The sequence below is a fragment of the Rhamphochromis sp. 'chilingali' genome (assembly GCF_963969265.1).
Source record: "Rhamphochromis sp. 'chilingali' genome assembly, chromosome: 15".
NCBI lineage: Eukaryota > Metazoa > Chordata > Actinopteri > Cichliformes > Cichlidae > Rhamphochromis > Rhamphochromis sp. 'chilingali'.
In genome coordinates this window covers 17,912,502-17,929,595 of record NC_137942.1, presented here as the reverse complement: position 1 = coordinate 17,929,595, position 17,094 = coordinate 17,912,502, and the positions used below count along the sequence as shown (strand labels likewise).

The 17,094-nt window shown below is 40.6% G+C and overlaps 1 long non-coding RNA gene across 1 annotated transcript; it reads left to right on the top strand.

The window, feature by feature from the left end:
• Window positions 1-3,849: 3,849 nt before the first annotated feature.
• On the top strand, window positions 3,850-10,719 carry LOC308411785. The gene is made up of 2 exons (XR_013974452.1): window positions 3,850-3,926; window positions 8,682-10,719. It is a non-coding gene; the product is annotated as an uncharacterized lncRNA (long non-coding RNA).
• The last annotated feature ends 6,375 nt before the right edge of the window (window positions 10,720-17,094 follow it).

Below are 17,094 nucleotides of genomic sequence, written 5' to 3'. Positions count from 1 at the left end.
GTGTCATTACTCATGTCAAGATTGTCCTCATATATATATATATATATATATATATATATATATATATATATATATATATATAGATATATAGATATATAGATATATATATAATTAGTAGTGATCAGAGATGGGCAGTAACGCGTTACTGTAATCTGATTACTTTTTTCAAGTAACGAGTAAAGTAAGGGATTACTATTGCAAAAACGGTAATTCGATTACCGTTACTTTCCCGTAGGAACGCGGCGTTACTGCGTTACTAAAACCGTGATTTATTTTTTTTTGCGAGAATGTCTCATGACAGTGACGTAAGCGAGTGCGACGTTAGTGACAACAGCTGTGTGCAGATCAACAATGGATCACATATCGAGTGCGGGAGAGAGTATGAGCGTGCAGCGTTTAAAGCGTGGAAGTACTGACCTTACTTTGAGTTTGATTCCATAAAAAGTGACAAAAACATTAGTGTCCATTGTGCGTGGGAAGAAAACTTTTTACAGCGAAAAACCCCTAAACTTCCAAGAAAACACCGAGTGCGCAACGAAGTAATGGGAAATTCACAGAGAAACTCGCGGATTCTTCAACTGACCGCGGCACACCTGCACCAGGGTAAACCTCCGCCTACCGGAGTCCTGCTTTACAGGTGAAAATAGAGCAACAGGACCGCTGAGTCTTTGACTTTATTTATGTTCTGCTGTGTTTTACTTGCATCTATTTGAAAGACTGAGTGTAAACACAAAAACTATTTTATGTGCTGGAATGTGTAGGAAATAGGTTTAAATGTTAAACTAATTTATTCAACTCAGAGAATGTTGCATATAATTAAATTTTTGCTTGATGCATAAAGTTAAAAGATTAAAAATAATAAAACAAGTTAAAAAAAAGAGACTTTTCCATTTGATTACATTTTGTATGATGGATTATGCAGAAAAAGTAGAATTGGGCTGAAAGATCTATCGCTTTATCACCTCTTCAGGTTGTAGATCGTGTTTTTAAAAAGTAACTAAGTAACTAAGTAATTAATTACTTTCGAAAATAAGTAATCAGTAAAGTAACGGGATTACTTTTTGGGGGAAGTAATCAGTAATTAGTTACTGATTACTTTTTCAAGTAACTTGACCAACACTGGTAGTGATACACCATAGTCTATTTACATAGTCTGTGTTCTTGTGTTACAAGTAGCCTGCTAACAAGGAAAATACATTTAGGAAGTCATTAAGCAACCAATAAATAAAATAGATTTGGAATAATAGTTATTAATAAATTATCTGGAAACTCTGACAAACAACAAACAGTTACAAGCTGTTCAGTTTTTCTGGTGAGTGCGTTTTGTTTTAGGCATACGCCACATAAAACATGGACGTAGCTAGCAATATGTCATCCGGCGGTTTACGAAGACCGTTTTAGATGAGTGTTTTCACTGGCAATATCTTGGTTTAAAAAAAAAAGAATCTGAAAAGCGGCGAGTCTGACTGACTGAATGTGTTTACAGAGGTTATGTCAGAAAGGACGAGAAATCGTTTTGCAACAACCTGATGGCTTTAAGATAGACAGTTTCAGACATTTTAAGGTACATTAGCACAGGCTTCATTTTTTCAACCCCAAGCTGTGTCCATGTTTTTTTACTGTCTGTAGCTTTACGCGTGCTTCTCTAGCTGACAGCCGACATCTTTGCTAACAAAGATAGCTAGCTCTTGGAAGCATTAAGTTAAAAACTGCCCATACTCTCTCATACAAATATGATCATTTCCAGTTCAAGAAAACCAAAATATTGAAGGTCGCAATGCCAGAACTTAAAATGTAAGTTCTGGGTAACATGATGTCGTCTACGGGCAACTTCAGCTAATGATTAATTAAATTTGATAGGCAGATTAATTTTTCCGTGTGTTGCTGCCTGCGCTGCTTCAAGCTGACAGCGTGGAGATAACCACTCAGCAATACCAAAGTAATGCCTTCCCATGTTCCCACTTACACCCTCGACAGATCCATTTTTCCTTCTCACCCCTGTGATGTGTTCATTGTGCAGATGTAAATAAAGTTGCAGTCATGGTACTTCAGCATCCAGGTCGTTCTACTGAAAAGGAGCGAGCGTACATAGAGGGTTTTTTTTTATTTCTCACCCCTGGCATCAGTGATGGATTTTTATCCAGAGATATGCCGCTCACTGGATATTGTCTCTTTTTCAGACCATTCTCTGTAAACCCTGCAGATGATTGTGTGGGAAAATCCCTGCAGATCAGCAGTTTTGAAAATACTCAGTCCAGCCCGTCTGGCACCACCAAAAACCCACGCCACGTTCAAAGTCACTGAAATCACCTTTCTTCCCTGCTGCGTTGCTCGGTCATCTTGTCTTATCATGTCTGCATGCTTACAATGACACTGGCGTAAGAATAATCAAATAGCAAGATACAGCTGATGAGATAGAGTGGAGTCCGATCATAGGCCTTTGTTATTTGCTCATGTTTTCATTTTACTGTTACAGACACAAACGTGGACACGAGTTCTTTCGTTTTGTCTGCATAACATTCAGTATCTAAGGGCTTTATCTCACTCCGGATGAGCCATCAATCGATAGCAAACTCTCCACCCACCACAGAGAAAAGCAGCCAACACAGAGCCCCACATATGGATACCCATCATACTCCAAAGAGACAGGAGACATGGAACAAAGTGAAGTCTGTGGTGCTGTGGGGGCTCAGTGGAGCAGAGTAGAATGAACTGACAGAGGTACGGAGGGACTTTGTGCCAACATTTCTCCTTTAATAAAGAGCACGTACTCCCACCTCTCACTGCAAACTTAGAGAAGCTTTATTGGTTCACATCTGACTGACTGCTGTAGCCACAGGGGGTGGGTGTGCATGTGTGAGAGCTGGGTGGTCAGCATTCACCGAATATTAAACCCACACACCCACAATATCAAACCTTTCAAGCAAAGAGAGGCAGGTTAATGGAGAGGGAGGAAAAGCCCAGAGGACAGCTGTGCAAGAGACAATGAAGCAGTTCGCTTCATTGTCTATCTTTGACATGTAGAAAATCCAAGAGGTCAATGTGGCTCAGTTTAAAGTTTTACCTTAAGAAACATCTGCTTTGATGTGGGATTTGTTTAAGCAGGGAGGTGTTGCCTGTCACACCAGTCAGCTTGACCGTTATGACTTGACAGTCATAGGGGAAATAAGCGGCAGCCACACCTGCCCGGTCCTATCTGTGACAAGGTTTCCTGTAGATGCCTGATGGCAGTTCAATAACCCGAGCGATGTAAAGATGGACGGACAGTCAACTAAAAAGCCAGATGCTGAAACTCGAGGGCAGCTTCTGGGTTGTCGACGGTTTTGAGGTCTGTTACAGGAAAAATGATTCTATGTTTCTTTACCTTCTTTTAAATGTACAAAGATGCCTTTTGTCTGCCCTCTGCCTATGGTTAGATTAGTTTAGAATTATCTTTTTAGACTTTCCCAGCAAACACATCTTGTTTCTGGGACATATTGTTTTAGATTGTTTTATCTTCCCTAGCTCTCTGCTGACGAGACTAGCACCATATATGGAGTTGTTTTATTTTATCTGTTTATTATTTGTTATCCTGTTCTCACTGTCTCTGTGCTCTGTGCCTATAAAAATTACCAAGCCACTGTGCATGGTGTGAGTTGTTCTTCGCAGCTCACCCGTGTACACGTTTGATAAAGAAAGTAACTTTGTCTCATTGTGTCTTTTACAGAGTTTTCCCCCAACATTTCTTGGTCCTTCGACAGCCGGATCACCTCCATCGTGTCCCATCTCCGTGACCAGTCCACGTTGTTCGCCTGTCGACAGCCCACACACCAGGTGTGTGGAAAAAGACCAAGAGCGTTAAATTCGAGTCTTGGCCAACGTCTTAGAAAGCGACCCACGGTGGTGGGGCCCGATCGAGGTGGACCAGACCCGGCGACACCGACCAGGTAGATACAGACACACTGACACAATCTTGCGTAAAAGCGTATTTTAAATTCAGGGAATTTAAAATAGCGAAAGTAGCTCGTCGCGACTGGAAGCTCCCCACCTCTGTGGGTTTAAAGTAGCTCGTCGGCTGGTAGCTTGGAGCTCGTCGACTGGAAGCTCCCCACTTCTGTGGGTTAGGTTTGGAGCTCTGGGTAGCTCCCCCAGCTGGGTCTAGACAGGGTCTAGGGAATAAGTAGCTCGTCTACAGAAAGACTGGCAGCTCCCCTTATGATAAGGGTTCCGATCGCGCGAATAGGTGTGAATGTGAATGTGTGTGTGTGTATTGTTTTAATTAACGGAGCAAGCTGAATTTTCACGGTCCAATAAGAGACTGAGCTGCTCCTACTGTGTTTTTCTTTTACTGCTATTCACTGACGTGCTGGTGAGTTGAGAGAACGGTCGAGTTCCGTCTCGTAAAGTTCACACCGCCTTTGGAAATAGTCCGAAAGTAGAAGGGCGTGTGAGCAACCACTCTCGTCTCTAATACCAGCGAAGGTGATAGCAGCTGTATCGTGTATATATTACTTAATAAACAAAAATAAGTAAATACATAAATAAGATGGGTAATCAAGCAAGTGAAATTAAAACTCATTCCTGCTGACGAGCAGTGGTGAGAAAAGAAAAGTCCAGACGCCGGACAAAAACAGAGAGAGATTTAAGAAAACAAAATATAAACAGTCAGAAGAACAGAATCCAACTGCCAGTTTAGTAAAACCAGAAGACGAGACACTGTGCAGTGTCCACAATCCTTTTAGTAAACCATCACTCATTCCTGCAGCCGCATGTGCAGCAACACCCATATCAGGAAGAACATAATAATCCCTTATTAAGTGAAAACTAGAGATCAAAGTAGTTTGAGTTAGTTTAAAAGGGTTGAAAACAGACCCCACTGAGTAGATATAAATATAAAAAGTACGAAATAAAGATGAAGGGAAAATTACAGTAGAAATTATCTTTAGAGTATTTGAAATTAATAATAGCAAGGATAACAACCTGTAAAGTGATATTATCAATGAAACACAGTTGGCATGATGACCATGCCCAGCATGTATAAAATGAATATAAAGCAAATAATTCACACGAAAATATTTTAATAACATAAATAAAGTATATTAAGGCTGTGTCATTGTTCAGCCAAGGACAGTGTGTGAAAAGGTAACTGTCTCCACCCTGGGAAAAGGATGATTCTGCAGGTCATCTGAAGCCCTTGATGGATACAAAATAAAATATAAATAATATATAATAATAGAACTGCCTGGTCCGCCATGCAACAGAGAGAACAAATGTGACCGCAGATTGGATGAATTCTAAATTATCTGTTTGCTGAATAAGATGATCCTAACTAACAAATTGGCTCAGGAGTAGTATAGTGGTACACACTGATAAAATATTATAATATGCTATTGCTGTTATATAAGACAAAGAGGATAATATTAACAATGACATAATATTAATATGAAGAGGCACCTTAATCGGTTATGATGTGAGGTGGATAATTGTTAAGCAGTAGTCTGCATCAAGCTTAAGGTTTGCTGAAACTCAGTGTAATGACATGTGAGATGAAGACAATACAGAGAATAACTAAACTAATGAAGTGCATAGAGGCACTTGACCAGCTTGAGACCTATCATCCTAGAATGACACATTGCTGAGATATAGAGCACACCTATAATAACAACCAATAAACAAAACCCTGTAGACAACAGCTACAACTACAGGATTGAGAAGCTGAATTAAATATGTAGACACTGCTAAGCTGATGAGCATGTTACAAATTTTCTTTTCTTTTTATTTATTTGTTTCTTTTAGAGCAGAAGCTGCTATTCTGCCCAAAGAAAGACTCTAGGTCTGACCAACCGTTTCAGTCATGGGCAAAAAGATGTCAGTCAATAAAATTCTAAAAGATAATTTATTGACGAAAAATATATCAAGAGATAAAAGATAAAACAGTCCAGTGTCCCATTTATGAATTGTATAAAAACACACAGTCCCAAGGCCAGAGCCAGCTATGCCACACAGCCAAGTTGCACTCCACATGTTGCCTTTAACAGGGTTAGAAGTTGTCCTTGGAGACCCACCACCCTGCAAGCATATAGTCAGTGGTCACTCAAGCCTCTGCAACCCTGCTGCCTTTAGGCTGTGGCATATAATAGGCCCTGGACTGCACAGAGAGACAAAACGACGCACTTAATATAAAATTCATAGCCCAAAACCCATCCATCCCATATCTGATTTCATCACATTACATACCTGCACAGAGAGACAAAACAACACAGCAGTGTTTGTAGTGTGGGCTATAAGAAGACCAGTGTATCAGTGCAATCAAGTACACCTGCCTCTAATTAGTCCAACCCCATTCCAGCCATTGGCTCACCAAAAATGTGACACACACAAAACCACTCCCAACCCAGTGCAACTTCACACAATAATATGGAGCTGAATTAACACAGGCACATTAGTCTACCATGTTACAAGCTGCATGCTATTAAAAGCCAACATATGCAGACTTCTGCCTTGTTCGGGTGGCAGCATTTTTCTTTTTTCTTTTGTGTCCTGACACGTTTATGTTTTTTGTTTTTGTTTGATTATTTTGTTGGTTTTGGAAACGAATTTAAACGAACTTGTGACAATACTTGAGAATCACAGTGACACATAGTGATTAGGCATATGATTGAAAAATGCCTAGGTTTAGAGCTGTGAACTATGAGCTGTGAGCAATGCAAAGTTAAATATATATATATATATATATATATATATATATATATATATATATATATATATATGTGTGTGTATAAATGGGAAACAACCCTAACTTGAAAGTTTGAAATGTGTGAGATCCATGAATTGTTTGAAGAACTAGAAATTATCTAAAAATTGCCTTAAGTGAAAATGTAGTGTTGCATCTATTCTCCCAAACCAAGAAAAAAAAAGAAGAAGCATTCTGTAACTTAAAAATAAGGCTGAGGTGTTGACAACAGACTAAAACACTAATCCGCAGGTGGCTATCAGGAACAGAGAGGCGAGCAAAGTCACAAACACCAAGGCTGCAGACAGCCACGCAGAAACAGCAGATAACATAGAGACAACGCCTGCTAGAACCGTGGAGAGGAAGGTCACTTCCCACGAGATTGTAGGAGTAGGCCACAGAGAAATAATCCAAAACAGTTTTGAGGCAGCCACTTAAACTTACAGTTTTCAAAGGACAAATTAGTTGTAAAGTCAGCTGCAGGCCACACAACTGTACAACAATTAACTGCCCCTTTAGAACTAGTACATACAGCAAGTGGCCGCAGGTGCTTTATTAAATGCATATGACCCGTCGTGTCCAGTAACTTTGCTAGGTAGAGACGCTCTGACAAAACTTAAGATAGCAGTCATGCCATTCTTTTCTGGTATTAGCATTTGACCTTACAGCACAGGCCGAAATTGTGTAGGTTACGCAGTAACCACAGATAGTAAAATAATAGAAGCAAAACCATTTTCTTCTTCATGTTCTGCACAGAGCGCTGAGCTGATAGCTGTGATACGCGAAAGCTAAATACACAAAGACAAACTAATAAACATACATACAGACAGCCAGTATGTTTTCTCTGCTGTGCATCATTTTGCAAAAAATTTGGCATAACAGAGGAATGATTACACCAACTGGAAAACCGGTTCACCATGCCAACCTCTTACAAAGCCTACTGACTCTTTCATTACTACAGGCAACAATTTTGCTGACAGAGCAGCAAAACAGGCGGCACAAACGGCAAACATCGCATTGATGGCAGTAAACACACATTAGATTCCACTGGATGTGTTGCAAAATGAACAAAAAGCAGCGAGCACAGCAGAGCAGGCAAAATGGCTAAAACACGGTGCAGTTCTGACAAACGATTTAATGATGTGTTATGGCAAGCCAGTGTTGCCAAAATCGCTCCACAAGATGGCGGCATTAGTGACTCATGGCTGTACGCATTTGTCATCGGGGGGAATGACCTGTATTGTCAACTCTCATTTCTACACTGTAAATTTTGAAACTTCAGCAAAACAATTTGTCAGAACGTGCATGACGTGTCAAAAATATAATGCTCAGGGTAACCTGCGACCAAAAAGAGGCCGTTTTCCAACTCTGCCTCACCCTTTCCACACAATTCATATGGATTTTATTGAGCTAAGCGAATGTCAAGGGTCGAAATACGCCCTAGTGGTTATAGATGTGTTCTCAAAGTGGCCAGAAATCTATCCAGTGAAAAAGGCAGATGCAATTTCAGTAGCAAAATGCCTGTGCAATCACTTCATACCCACATATGGCATTCCAGCTTTGATACGATCAGACAACGGCACTCATTTTGTAAATGATGTCATCACTAAGGTCTCTGAAGCACTCGGTTTCAGCATAAAACACCACTGTGCTTATCACCCTCAGAGCGCAGGCCTTGTAGAGAGAACTAACGGCACTATAAAACAAAGGCTCAGGAAATGCATGGCAGAAACAGGAAGGCCGTGGCCTGAATGTTTGGGTTTAGTGAAAATGTGGATGCGCTTAACGCAAGGCTCCCATAAACTAACTCCATTTGAAATCATTCATGGCAGGCCGTTCCCACTGCCCATCACCAGTCAACCAATAGACAAAGCAATCAGAGAAAACACATTAGCAGAATGGATGTCTAAGCTGTTAGAAAACAAAGAGATCATTGTACATAATCAACAACCTGATGATGTTTCTCCAGTGTCTTGCAGACTAAAGCCCGGTGACTGGGTTCTGATCAAGGTGCTCCAAAGGAAAAACTGGAGCACACCCAGGTGGGAGGGGCCATACCAAGTCCTCCTCACTACACCGACCGCTTGCAAAATTGCGGAACGACCATCCTGGATCCATCAGAGTCACTGCAGGCGAGTCAGTGAAGCCATCTAAACACAGCTGACGGCAGGCTTGCCCACTTGTTGTGATCTCGCCCGGTGGAGGGGTCAGCTTTCCTGGCCGGGGGGTCTACTCGCGACAGGAGGGTGTGTCCCGTCGTCATGAGGTGGTGGCTCTTAACAACTGCAGCGGCCCTGACCATGGCCGGGCTCCTCATCTTTGCTTCCGTGAGGGACAACAAGTCACGCAATATGAAGAAAAGGCAGACACTACGTCTGGCCTGTGGCAGTACAGCATACCTGAAGATCGCAGTTGGTGTCTGTTGGGCCTGGCAACACGTCCAGGCTACGGTACTCTTTGGTCCAAGGCCAACTACAGCATCCCAGCAAAAGCAACCTGGAGGTCATCATCATCACCCACAAATGTGAACTGTTCCGGACAGACCTACCTACTGACCTGGCCCCAAGTCTCAGACCCACTGCCTGATGTAATTCTACTGAACAAGCTGAACGCAGCGCAACTGCCAGTATGTGTGATGAACAATGGATCGCGGGCAGTGGGGGAGCTGCCTACTCACCTATCTACCGGATGATACTACAAACAAAGACTCAGTACCAGACAGGATGTGCACGGACGGCACCAAGCAGTAAAGGAACCAGAGTTTCGCATCTGAGGAGGAGTGAAATTCTTACAGAGCTTGATCCCCGGCATTGGAGCTGCCGAGGTGCGGGATCATGTGGAGGTCAACCGATATGCTCTGCTACGACGCATCAACTTTGACAAAGACCCTGGAACCGCCTTAGCAGGAGAACAGCAGGCCATCAGAACGATGGTGCTGCAGAACAGACTGACACTAGACCTGCTAACAGCATCACAAGGGGGAGTTTGCAAGCTGATCGGGGAAACATGTTGCACTTTTATCCCTGATGGATACGAAACTGGAGGAGACATTTATGAAGCTTTGCAGAATTTGACCGCTCTGCAAAAATATGTCACTGACCACACACCTGGAGCAGCTACAGCACAAGGCTGGCTGGACTGGCTGTTCAGCGGTTCATGGCTGGCTGCTGTAGCAAAGCCATTTTTCCTTCTAGGTCTCATCATGATAGCACTGCTCATATTAGTGTTGTGTGTGTTGCCATGCCTAAGAGTAATGATTTCAAAGATGATAACAACTACAATGACTGCTTATGTTGCCGTGCCTGAAGAAGACCAGCATCCCGTTGCAATTCTGTTAGAGGAACTTGTAATAACTGCTAATGAATGACGTGGTGATTAAAAATGACTTGTCAAGTGATCACGCACTGATTAAAACATTAGTAGGTTATGCAGGTTTTCATCCTTTTATTTTTTGAAGTTTTCAGTTTTAAACATAAAGTTTTTCATTTTAAATATAAAGTTTTCATTTTAGTTTTCATCCTTTTATTTTTTGTAGTTTTCGTTTTATTATTTTTTCTTGTTTATTCCACTTGTTATTTCATTTACTATGATTTTCATTTACTATGTTTTTCTTTTTATTATTTTCTTTTGTTTTATTCTTTAGACCAAATGACTTCCATTTCTGCTATGCTGACATTTTGAAAATTAAAAAATTGCTTAAGATACTTAATAAATAACCTTCACAGACAATTGTTGTATACATTTAAAATAAGTTAAAACAGGAGGGAATGTTACAGGAAAAATGATTCTATGTTTCTTTACCTTCTTTTAAATGTACAAAGATGCCTTTTGTCTGCCCTCTGCCTATGGTTAGATTAGTTTAGAATTATCTTTTTAGACTTTCCCAGCAAACACATCTTGTTTCTGGGACATATTGTTTTAGATTGTTTTATCTTCCCTAGCTCTCTGCTGACGAGACTAGCACCATATATGGAGTTGTTTTATTTTATCTGTTTATTATTTGTTATCCTGTTCTCACTGTCTCTGTGCTCTGTGCCTATAAAAATTACCAAGCCACTGTGCATGGTGTGAGTTGTTCTTCGCAGCTCACCCGTGTACACGTTTGATAAAGAAAGTAACTTTGTCTCATTGTGTCTTTATTTCTCCTGGGTCTTTTACAGAGTTTTCCCCCAACAAGGTCAGTAGTATGAAATGAAATGAGGGGATCTGCTCACAGGTTGGCGCTGGATATCAGCTTTTACTTTTCCTCTTTGCTACTGCACAGATTCTTCATTTAGACTATTTGCTTCCTGTCACTCTCACTTTTCCGGCATTCTTCTTTTTCACGGTCATTTTTCCAACTATCAGCAGCAATTGGGGTAATAGTGGGAATAATTCAAGTATTTGTGGTCAATTTAAGCATGTGCACCATCCTCCATTTGCACCAAGCAAATGTGCAACCATGGGGAAAATTAAATTCTTATTATGCGACCTGCTTTCTTCTAAAAGCCTGTGTCCTGTAACAGCTCCAGTGTCTGCTACGTGCATACATAAAACACATTGTTTCTCCTCACTCCATTTATCAACAACCTTTCCGTTTCTGTTCCGGCTTGTCCTTAACCTCAATTACTATTCACCTGCCGTCTCACTTGGCTGCATACATCCAAGCGGCTTTAAATTCTTTTTCCAGACAGCCGGCTGGTTTCATTCGCCCTATCTCCGATGGAATTTGCGGGCTGTCAGGAGACTTGAGCAGTAAAGTCAAACACCAATCTGGCAAGTGTGTCTTTTGTACTTGAGCACATTTATGATTTTCCTCAGGCACTCACACACTCTGATTGGATCTTTTTCCGTGCTTTTAGTTCTGCATGCAGATGATGCACACATACACACGCGCGCACATAAATGGGCTCATCAAAGACAAATTTGCTCCTGTACTAATTCCTTAATGTCCATCTCTTTACAATCACTTCTAAAATCCATCTCTTTACAATCACTTCTAAAATCCCAAAGGAGGAAATATAGATCCAATGAAGGCTCTTCTCTAATATTCAAGGTAACACTTACCAATATGAACCAATATGATTTGTGTGCCACACGAAACAGTTGTGGTCAGAATTTTACAGACACCCATCGTTCATGGACATGACTGTCATTTCTTTGAACTTTTCTTATTCTAGGGTGGAGTGATTGTACAGTATACATCTTTAATGACTTTATAAAACAAGATAAATCATCAACGGTCCATAGATCATTGATCAATCGTCTTTGATCAGTGGTCATGACAATTTGCAATGATCAAAGAACTGACCTCACAGCCCATTGTTCATTCAGTGGGCTAGTTTCAGTTATTGTGCAAATGTGCTGTTTATAAGGTTGTGGAAACCTGCAGACAGCTGAGACTGAAGAAGTCAGTCTCAGCTCTACGTCCAGACGAACAGAATCAACCTTTTGGGATTCATAAAACAAGAAATGGGTGCACAAGTTTGAATTTATTTTCTTTGGGTCAAATATGTACATAAATTAATTTAAATCTTTTAATAAGTGGCACTAAAGTTTCTACAAAGTCTTTTAACTTGACAGGACCGAGGTCTATTAACCTCTCACCACTGAGTGGAATCAGTAATTTCTCTCTGCAAGCATCAGTACAAGTCATTCTGATGCATCACCACTTTGGCACGCACCTTAGCAAGCTGTCACGCTCAGATGAGAGGAAATACAGTAGGATGTTCAGGACCCACCAAGGCTCATGTTTGCCATGAACTGGAAACTGCTGAAAACCAGCATCGCTGTCCACAGTGAGGGTAGGCTTCATCACCGTGAAACAGGAGCGTGTCGATCAAGGAAGTTTTAAGGCCAGACGAGATAAAGATTGAGCCATCTGGCCACAATGACACGAGGCATGTTTGGAGGAGTAAAGGCGAGGCTTTAAAATTGAAGAACACTGTACACACTGTCAAGCATGGTGGCGGTAGCGTCATGCTATGGGGCTGTTTTGCTCCAGTGGCACTGGTACATTGCACAAAGTGGACGGAATAATAAAAGAGGACTAACTCCAAAATCTTCAATTTCACCACGAAGCGCTAGATCAGGGGTGCCCAATCCCAGTCCTCGAGATCTACTATCCTGCAGCTTTTAGATGCATCCCTACTCCAACACAGCTGAATCAAATGGTGTGATTACCTCTTCAGCATGCCATCAAGTTTGGCAAAGGCCTGATAACAAGCCATTCAGTTGATTCAGGTGTGTCAGAAGAAGGATGCGTCTAAAAGCTGCAGGACGGTAGCTCTCGAGGACTGGGATTGGGCACCCCTGCGCTAGATGGTTGAAACCTGGACAGTGGCGTGTTCCACCAGGGCAATGATCCCAAACACAAACCAAAATTGGCTTTTGAATGGATAAAGCAGGCTAACACAAACTTCAGCCTTCCCAAAGTCCTGACCTCAATTTTATCGAAAACCTGTGGGTTGTGCTTAAAAGCCAGATCTGTACCAATTTAAACAAACTTCACCAATTCTGCTAACAAGGCTGCTCAAATGTGGAGATTTATCCCAGAAGATTGTTAATGGCAAGTGCAACTTGCTAAGAGACGTTTAACCGAATTGTGCATATATTCGAGACTGTGTGTATACACCTTTGACCTTCTGTGGATTAGAGAAAATCCAAATTAGTGAACCCGATTCATGTTTTTTAAAAGTTGCTAAAGATAGTTATACTTTACAATTGTTCCACCCTGGGAAAAAACCTAAATTACCACAACAGTCATGATGAGTGGATGTAAACTCATGACAACAACTGTAGATCCAGTGATTCCTTTTCCCACGTATTCTCTTCTCTACCATTCAAGCTAACATTTACCATGATGACCAAAGACTGGTCTGTCTCATGAAATATACAGTAAGGTTAAAGCTTAACAAGCTTGTGTCTGAAAATCAAACAGTTGCACCTACCAGTTGATTTTCACTGTAGCCGCTGTGACTAGATTGACCAGATAACTTTGACACTAAGTAACTAAATGTGGGACAGTATGCATGTGTGGGATTTAACATCTGAGGGACACATTCATTTCATCTTTTTTAAAACCTATTAAAATAGGTTAAAAACACATTTGAGAATTACTTTCTAGCCAAGGGCGTAGATTTGGTTTTGGCATTGGTGGCGGCGGATGATTCAACCACCAAACCCTGCTCTGTTTCTTTTTTTTCTCTCCTTTTTGTCTTTGCTTCTTCATAAAAAAAGGGGGGAAATATACTTGCCTACATATGCTATTCTACATGCTTTTAAACCATTTAAAATTACAATTCATAGTTTTATATGTGAATTATATAATGTTAAATTACTATTAAACAAATGACTGACTAAGTATTTTAGACTTTAGTTTACTTCAGCCATATTCCATATAAATCAGGTATCATACAAAAATAAAAATTGCTTCAAATAGAGTCATGACAATAAATGAATATGACTTTAAGGACTTAACAACATTACTTCAGTTATACTACACCAACATCTCTGATACATTGGCACAAAGGGAACACTGAATGACCTGCTGGTTTTTGTCCATAAAACTACTCATCTAAGATTACCACAAAGTCAAAGATCTCTCAGCAAAATTATGCAACATTTTAGGCACCATTGCCCCGATCAAATCAGTGAGCTGGGACTTTTTATTCTAAACATGAACTACTGTTACAGCAACATGACTTGCTGTCATTTTTTTTAACATGACAAAAACCTGGCATTTGAACATGGGTGTGTAGATTTTATTCTATAGCCACTGTACATGCGTTTTATCCTCAGATTAAAATTATTATTGTGTGCTTGATGTGCCTCACCTTTGGCCCTGGCTCTTCCCCTCTGACTGCACTAGGACATATTGCCACCTGATAAAATAACACATGGATTCGTGCCATATAAAAAGTGAGACATGTCAATTCAGATTCTTTGTCAAATATACACTAATGAATCAATTTACATCAGCAGCCTAACAATTGTCGTGATAATAAATACTAGTTAACCTATAGCACCAAACCATCAGTCAGTCACCTGTGACCTCACCTCTGTCCGAGGTGAAGAGGTGAAGACATGGCAGAGCTGCATCTGTCACCTGATGAATAACAGTGAGACATTCCACATACATGCAGTCACGCATGTGCTTCAAATACAGTAATGAACCACCAGGTCATCATCCAATCTCTCCTGTGATCTTGTATCACCATTGCTCTCTGAGCTTTGTGTTGGTTCTTCTGTCACCTGACAAATAGGACATACATGACAATAAGAATAAAATGTGTAGCTGCTTCAGTGTTTCTGTCACTTTGTGCAGATCTTGACTCATCAGTAATGTTTGTAGGCTGAGTGCATTTTTAAAACAATTTGTGCAAACTGCACTACAAGGTGGAATATTTGCAAAATCATGACTACCTCATGACATTTTGTCTCAAAAATGAACCCTGTGAATATGTCAGTACCATTAGGATGAAATTATTGTGTCACCAACATTTTAACGTTAGACATATAATTTTAACTTCCTCTGTAAACTAATATCCTGGCTTGCTCGAGGCTGACTGTTTCAATCAAAATTAGAAATGTTACTCTGAGACTGAGATAATTAATAGTGCTGCCTGTTGTGCAGTTAGTTTCCAAAACACGTTATTCATGGTTACATACAATTTTAGACTGATGTGGGCCAAAGCCTAGCATAGTAACGTTATTTTGACGGACACATTTTTTGAGTGAACTTGACTTTAAAAATACTTTCTTATATCCAGGTTCTTCCTTTTTGCTGCCATCCTCCTCTCCCGTAAATAAGTGTGTAGACGAAGTCTGTTGGTATTTTTTTGTGATTTTTTCAATGGCTAAACATGTGTTTTTGTAAATGACAACCTTTGATTTTATGGATAAGACATCCATCCAGGTTCATTTTTTACATTTCGGACAGATTTTGGATAGATGTTTAGAAATGAGCATCCTTTTAATGGCTACTGAAAATAACTGTAAAGAGACATAAGCCTTTATTGGACTAAAAAAGCAGACAGAGATACTGGCATATTGTAAGCAACAGCAAAACCTGACTTCGATGGGAAAACAGACAAAGTAATAAACTCATCAAGACATGAGTATTGATCGGGAGACCTCTTGAGGACAAACCCGAACAGGAACTATCCATCGAGACAATTATGGGAAATATCAAGTTCCTGGCTTCACTACAGCGTCTGTCTTCTTGTTTAACATGGAGGAAATTCCCCAGTAAGACACACACATCTACCATTCTTCATTTAACTGAATCCATTTCAGTGTCTTCCTACACTCTCGCCTCACATCCATTTTTCTCTTCTGCTCCGTTCATCACAAACTTACTTCCATCCATCATCCCTGCTGGCAAATGCTTGGCAGAGTGCCTTGGCACTCACCCCCAGGGAGCAGAACACACCCATCCTCCATATTCATCATCCCACATACACTTCATAGATAAAGTAGTAAGGAACTTTCTCGAATTACCAGCATTTATGCAGTCTAAGTTAAAAATATAGACAAACACAACATATTGCAATTACAGAGATGCCACTGAAAGTGTGGGTTGCAGCGGCGCATTTGTATCTCATTAAAGGTGTTCTGTCTTCCGACTAAACATGCAGCTGTGATCAGAGGTTTATGCATATAGTCATGAGCTTGAATCTCACATGCTTTCTTTATATTCCTCTTTATCCAGAGTGGAATGAGTGTACAGCATGCTTCTTTATGACTTTAAAAAACAAGAATTGGGTGCACAAGTTTGAATTTATTTTGGATTTCCTCCAATTCACACAGGGTCTAAGGTTTACAGACAGGTCACACACACCCCCAGTGCTTCTCTCAACAAGCTGTACTTTGACCAGATGCTTTTGGTAGCCATCAGTAATTTTCTGGCATAATTTTGATTGGATATTTGGCCAATCGTCTTGGCAGAATTGCTAGACTTAATTTAAATTAGTTGGTTTCCTGGCACAAGCTCGGCTTTTAAATTTTCAGTAGGGTTGAGGTTGGAGCTTCAGGAAGGCTTGTTTTATCTATTCCAAAACCAGTTTTGATGTGTGTTTGGGATCTCTGTCACATTGGAACAGCCAACTGTGCCCAAGTTTTCAACCATTTAGCTACTGATTTGATTTGGCAGCAAAACAGTCCCATGGCATGACGCTACCACAGGCATGCTTTACAGGTGGTAAAGTTTTCTTAGGTGCAAAAGCCTCACTTTTACTCCTCCAAACACGCGTCTTGTCATTGTGGCCAAATAGCTCAAAGTTTGTCTCATTAAACGTTTCTCCTGAAGGCATTTGGCTTGTTTGTGTGTGCAGCTGCAAATTTCAGTCAAGCTTTGAGGCTCAGATTTTGGGACATGGGCTCCTTTCTTGGTCAACACCCTC